The following is a 7,450-nucleotide window of genomic DNA, read 5'->3' as shown; positions in this document are numbered from 1 at the left end:
TCTCTGTGTCTCTCTCTCTGTGTCTCTCTCTCTGTCTCTCTCTCTCTCTCTCTCTCTCTCTCTCTCTCTCTCGCTCTCTCTCTCTCTCTCTCTCTCTCTCTCTCTCTCTCTCTCTCTCTCTCTCTCTCTCTCTCTCTCTCTCTCTCTGTCTCTCTCTCTCTCTCCCTCAGTCTCCATATCTATTTGTACCTATTGATCTATGTACTTGTTCTTTTCCCTCCCTCAGTAAGATATAAGTTTTCTGTGAGCAATGACTTCTCTTTTTATTTATGTGTCTATAGCACCTAGGGTAATGTCTGGCAAGTTGTATAAAATTAATAAATTCTTGTTGAATTAATTAATGTATCATATTTTTAGTAAGGAAATTACTGCAATGAGAGTCCAATATAAAAAAGCAGAACCTTCAGGAAATATTCTGTAATACTTAAAACAAACCCCAAGAGTTTATAAAGTTAAAACTTGCTGAAAAAAGACCTTCCACTTTCTGGGCACAATCACCCTGGGTTAGTTATCAGGACACATGCTTTAGTCCCCTGGGAAAGTGAATCTTTTTCCATGATGACTACCCTCATTTGGGTATTGACCTTCCACATGTAATAGAATATTCTTTCTATAGAAAGGGGAAGTCTAGGCTTGGGAAATTGAAGTGATTAAATACAGTTGTCCCTAAGACAGAAGAAAATAACTTCTATTTTTCTTCTGTCAGGGGAGCAGTAATTTTGCAGATGCCATAGTTTCTAGAAAAGTTAAACAAAAGAATAAGGACAAAGGTCATGGCTCCACCTGGCTCTTTCTGTCTTGTTCCAAGTTCATTTGGTAACCATGCACATTATGGATGTTGAAAGAAACCCAATCTTCCCTAATTCCACACTGGCCTTCTTCAAGTTTGCTAAGTGGAGTCTTTTAGATGAAAGGATGTGGAATAATTACCAGGATATAATAGGGGTTGAAAAGAATTTTCTAATCCAAAAGCAGAAAAGAAAATAGAATCATTAATCAACATAATTGTTCATCTTGCTTTTAAATGTGAATACATTTCAGAGCTTTGAGGATGTCAAGGAAAATAAAAATTAGTGGGTTAGTTGAAAGGTAGGGTTTTTAGCCAGGTGTGGTCACTCAACCCTTAATCATCTATGATCACTCATATGATCAGTGGGATGCTAGAGTTGATGGATCACCTGAGTTGAGAAGGTATGAGCTTCGGTAGGGCTAAAGTCAATAATATATCCACACTGAATCCAGCACCAATATGGTGAGTCCTAGGAGCAAAGGGTTATTAGGCTGCCTAAGGAGTGATGAACTAACCCAGGTTAAAAAAAATGGAACAGGTAAAGCTTTTGCAATTATCAGTATTGAAACTGGGTCCATGTGTGGCCAATATACATCTAGTCTTGGGAAAATAGGGAAACTCAATTTCAAAAAAAAAATTTAAAAAAGTTTAAATCTTTGAAGATCTTCCTGATGGACTGGTAAAAATTTAAGGGAATATTTCAAATATCTTCATTCGAAAGATGGCATAGATTTTTTTCTGCACTCAGTATTCTATTAATATCAGAATCTTTCCAAGCAAATTTTCCATTTCCAGGGGATATGTGTGAGTTATTTAAGCAAATAAAAGGGGGGAAGCAGATTAGATAATAGCAGACACAGCTGGTGAGAAAATGAATTTTCTGAACCACCAAATAACTTTGCCTGCACACGACACTAAGCAGCAACAAAGACTGAAAAATATTATCAGGGATTTCTTTATGGGATTAAAAAAAAAAAACCATAGGCAAAAGTGGAAAGTGTGCTCCTTACCAGAAATCTAGATCATGTGATTAATGTAATCTTTCATTGATAGGAAATGCTTCTTAATAGATAGATGACAGATGATAGATTGATTAAATATGTTTCTGCAATGCAAGATTCATGTGGATACCCTTCTTATCTCTTAGACTCCACTGCATGCACCAAGGATGGATACTGATCCCAATTATCAGAAGGCATAAAATATGCATATGTGACATTATAACTCTCAGCTGTAGCTATTAAATATAATGTTATATTGTTTTATTACAACATCAAAGTCTCCACCTTGAAAGAGCTCATTAAAGTCTGGGTAGCAACACTGGTTTAAGGAATATTCATATTTTGCATCTTTCCCTCTTCTTTCTTTGTAATAAATATCAGAAATTTCAGAAACATTAATGCCCTGAGTTTATTTGCAAGGGTACTTTAGTTGAAGGACATATCGGTGGCCCAGTGGATAATGTGCCAGGTCTGGAGTAGGGGAAGACTCATCTTCCAGAGTCCAAATCTGGTCTCAGATATTACCTAGCTGTGTGACCTTGGGCAAGTCACTTATCCCTGTTTGCCTCACTTTCCTCAGCAGTAAAATGAGCTAAAGAAGGAAATGACAAAACAACTCTAGTATCTTTGCAAAAAAAATACAAATGAAGAGGCAGACACAACTAAAAACCACTGAAAACAGCAATGCCTTAATTTATCACATACACACAAATAGACACAGACAGACAGAAAGACACACACACACACACACACACACACACACACATCCTGAGCAAGAAGGTTTTCTTTCCAGAACAAACACTAGCCAAAATTCTAAGGAAGGAAAAGTATTGGGGGCCTTTAAAGAAATATAATCTCAGATTTCAGCTCAATGTTTGGAAGCATTTTTCCACAATTCAAACTTTCCAAAAATGGAACTGGATGATTCATGAAGTGGTAGGTTTAGAATGTAAATTCCTTAGACTATTTTGTTTTTGTCTTTGTATCTTCAGTACCTTGAATAGTGTCTTCCACATAATAAATGCTTAATAATAGTTTGTTGAATTGAATTGTTGAGGTCCCTGTCAGTGAAAGTGTACAAGTAGAGTATGGATGAACATGTGTTAGGAATACTCCCATAAGGATTCTTAAATTGGACTGACAAGCTGACAGATCAGGGCCCTTTCAGCTCTAGTCCAATTCCACTGTTTTTATGATAATTCAATCAATAAACATTTATTAAGTATGTACTATGTTCAGGGTATTATGCTAAATGTTGAGGATATGAAAAGAGGTAAAAGACCCTCCCTGCCTTCATGGAGTTTTCAATCTAATGGGGGAGAGAACATGTAAAGCAATATATACAAAGCAAGTTATATGCAGGACAAATAGCAAATAATTAAGAGAGGCAGAATTAAGAGGGATTAGCTTCCATAACTTCATGTAGAAGGTGGGATTTTTGATGGCACTTAAATAAATCTATATTATCACAAGGCCAAGTAAATATTCACTGATTTGGTGAAATATTCATCGATTTCTTGAGTACAAGAAACTTCCTCAATACTGATGATTGTTATATATCAAAGAGGATTTGTAGTGCCTGAACACTGAATCACAAAATTATAGCATTGAAAGGGTCCTCAGTGTCCTCTTGTCCAACTCAGTGGAAAAGGAATCCTTAACTATAATATGCCCAATAAAGGGATAGCTACTGTCTTCTCGGAGACCTTCAATGAGGAGAAACCTACCAAATTCCAAAATGGACTATTTTACTTATGAATAGCTTGATTGATTAGAAAGTGTGTTCCTTTTTTATATATATTTGGGGTTTTTTTTGCATGTTTGTTTTCACAAAATTAAGTCTAAATTTGCCACTTTACAATTTCCTTTCATTGCTCCTAGCCCATCTCTCAGGCATCACACAGAATGAAACTAGCATAACCTTTCTAATGCTTGAAGTAAGCTCTCATGTTTCCTCTGAGTTTTCTATTCTCCAAGCAGTCCTAGTTACTCCAACCAATCTTCATATGGTATGAAATCAAGGATATTTACAATTGGGGCAGCTAGGTACCCCAGCACTGGAGTCAGGAGGACCTGTTTCAAATCCAATAACAGACACTTACTAAGCTGTGTGACCCTGGGCAAGCCCTTTAACCCTGAATACCTCTAAAAATAATAATTGAAAATTATATATTTTTAAAAAAGGATATTTACAATCATGACTTCTTTAAGATTTGATTAATATGTTCAATAGAAATATACAGTTAAATTAATCTTGGGAAAATATTTCATATGGAATTGTGAATCTAAAATGGTAAATAAGAAACCTATCTCTTTTCTCCTCACCTTAAGTCAGTTATACTTATAAGCTCAAGACACAGGACATTAAGCACTCTGTATATTATGTGGAAGGTACACAATTATAATAATCAAATGTGGTCACTAATTTAGTGTGCAAAGGAGAATAAAAGCTTAAAAAAAACTTTGCCTCCATATTCTTTCATATTCTAGGTGCAAAATAATGAATGTTAAGTACCTTTCTTCCCCCATGCTCATGTTTCTTTATTGTGCATGATTCCTCAAAGGTCACCATGCTCCCATTTCTTAGAGGTTTCTTTTGAAGAAAAAAAAAAGCACTTACTTTGACAAAGCCAGGTAAGACAAAAGAGAAAACATGATACATTTAATAAATTAAATGAAGAATAAAAATGAGATCATTTTGAAGCTAATAACCTCTGAGGGATTCGGAGGCAGTTTATCATTAAAAACATCAGTCAATCAATAAACATGATACTATTAAGTACTTACTACGTGCTCTGTGCTGTGTTAAATGCAAGGGAAACAAGAATGGTCTCTGTTCATAAGGTGTTCCTTTTCTAATGCAGAAAATCCCTTAAGCTTGGAAAATATGGTTGATAAGATTTTAGTGAGGAAAATAGAGCTTAGATGACTGTCCAACTAATGGAATTGGTTCCATGGTGTCATAGACAGATGATAAAAAAGCAAATAATTATGTACCTAAATATAGATACAGTGTAACTGCAAGATAATTTTAAAGGCAATAGGTAGTCTTTGTGTGGGAGGAATTTGTGCTTTGTCTTGAAGAAAACCAGGAAAGAAAACCAGGTAGGAGGCAGAGGCAAGGAAGAAGAACATTCCATTCACAGGGGACAGTCACTGGAAAGCAGGGTTGAAAATTGCCATGTCACATGTGAGGAACAGTAAGGAGACCAGTGAAAATATGCTTAGTAGGATTTGTAGCAAGGAAAAAATACAGCTTAAATGGCTCGCCAACTAATAGAATGGATGCCATGGTATCAACGACAGATGGCCAAAAGCAAAAAAAAAAAAACAAAACAACCCAACATCTTGTTAGAATGAGCCAGTAGTGTGACTGTTTGAATAAAGATAGAAACAGTGCATGGGGTGAGGGTGTGGGGAGAAACAGCATTGGTTCTGAATGGAAGGTTTGAATGTGATCAAGAATTAAAATTTTAAACCTGTCAGTTTAGTAGTATATATGATAAAAATACGGCTATTCGTTTCAATTTCAGAGAGATTCTAGTATTATACAAATAATGCTGGCCTTGCAGTTAAGAAAGACCTGATTTCTAATCCTGTTGAGTTGTGTGATCATGGACAAATCATTCGATTTCTATCACCTTGAAATTCCTCAAGTATAAAATAACTGTAATTCATATTTCAAAGGGTTATTGTGAAGATTACATTAGATTTTGTAGATTGTAGATTAATTTTTTTTTATAAGCAATAGGGGTTAAGTAACTTGCTCAAGGTTACACGGCCAGTCATTTCTGGGTGTGGTGCTAAGTATCTGAGCCCGGATTCAATCCCCAGGTCATCCCGACACTGGAGCCGGTGCTCTTACTTGCTGAGCCACCTGGCTGCCCCTAGATTAATCTTTAACTTAAAAAAATGTAAACTAATTATTCATGCATCTCCAAATGAATATTTAAATGGTTAAGAAACTAATTTGTTAGAGTATTCAAAGAAGAAGAGCTATATGATAACCATTTTATAGATAGGAAACAGACTTTAATTGACTTACCTATGGAGAGAATAGAACAGAAAACATAGCTTTGTACATTCTAATGCCAAATTCAAAGCACCAACTGAAGGAAAAAGGTTAGCATTAATCGAATAAATTCAGGATATATAAATGGAAAGTACAGTTCCTCTACAAACTTATCTTTTCTTCTATTACATTTGTTCTTCAAGAAAACAGAACATGTTTTCATTTTTGTTGAATGTTGTGCTCTGGATTCACCTACATGGGCAATTATGGATATGAATTCATGAGATTAGATTGCTCAGGGATCATTCATTAAATTTTTGGAAGACTTATCTCCTAAAATTTCAACTAGTGGACTTGCTTCTGAGCTTTTGAACAGTAACATTCCCTCTTATCTAAAAATGAACTAATTTTAAAGTATGGAAGAGAGCCAAGGTCCTATTTTCAGAAGACCTGCTCAATCTCTGACACTGACATTTCTATTCCAAAGGTAGCCAGGGAACCTGAGGACAGTGGGAAAGTGAGGAAATAGACTTTGGAATTTCCAATTGGGACAGGAAATATAATGGAGAAAAAGACAGTATTTGCATCGTTTCTATTGATCCTCCTTGAGACTGATTTTTGCTCATTATAATTGTGTTCTTTTGTGATTTAGAGACTACCTTCTTTGAGGATTTTATCAAACAGTCAACTAGACAATTTGCTTATTGTTGGGGGTGAGATATAGGGAAGGTCGTGAAAACTGGGTTTTAGTTTGTTTTTTTTTTTTTAAAGATAGAGAAAAGGAAACCCAGGGTAGGATTTTTGGGACTTTGCTGCAGGACATGAGATTTAGTGGACATTGATTACAAATTCAGTCCTTCAGCAGCACAGAAAGTGGAGGACTCTGTCTAGTTAGAATGAACAATTGGTTAAAATAGAAAACTAATCAATGATGGACCAAAGTGAATTCCTCCCATATCCAGAAATCATTTAGTAAAGAATGTTGCTCCAATTTTATACTTATCTGGCATAGGTGTGTCTGTAGTCAAGACAAATTATGAAGGAAAAGCCAAGAAGCTGCTAGAATTAATAGACAGGTTCCTTCACTCCCACCTCCATGGATGCCAGACTACTTAGTAACAGCCCAATTCCCATGAGTCCAGGGTTATTTCCACTCTCCACAATGGAAAAGGGTCATAGAACTTTCAAAATGAGGGTATGCTTCATACAACTGAACATGATTATATTGTTGAGTCACAAAAAATTCCTCATTATGGTTTTGTGCAGAAACTTGTAGTATTCTATGTAAAAAAGAGGGATTAAGAGAAAAGCACACCAATTATTTTTATTAAACATATTTTTGACATAACACTTCATCTTGAATATCAGCTCCTACCTGTGTGACCCTGAAAAAAATCATTTAATTGCTCAAAAAATAAATTTCCCCATTCATAAAAAAGAGAGGGTTAGAATATTTGACTTCTTAGGTCTGTTACAGACCCAAATCTATGAATTATTTTCTTTCCTAAAACTACAAATTGACTTTTTTTTTAAAATTGTTTGGTCTTTATTAATTTGTTTGTTTACTTTTAGTTTACAAGATTCAGTTCCACAATTCCTTGAGTTTCAAATCTTCTCTCCCTCCTTCCCCCCAATGATGGCATACAA

Source organism: Petaurus breviceps, unplaced genomic scaffold (genome assembly GCF_028583685.1).
Source record: "Petaurus breviceps papuanus isolate PSGF00001 unplaced genomic scaffold, PetGlider_PUasm1.0 90842, whole genome shotgun sequence".
Taxonomy (NCBI): Eukaryota; Metazoa; Chordata; class Mammalia; order Diprotodontia; family Petauridae; genus Petaurus; species Petaurus breviceps.
This window is presented reverse-complemented; position numbering follows the sequence as displayed.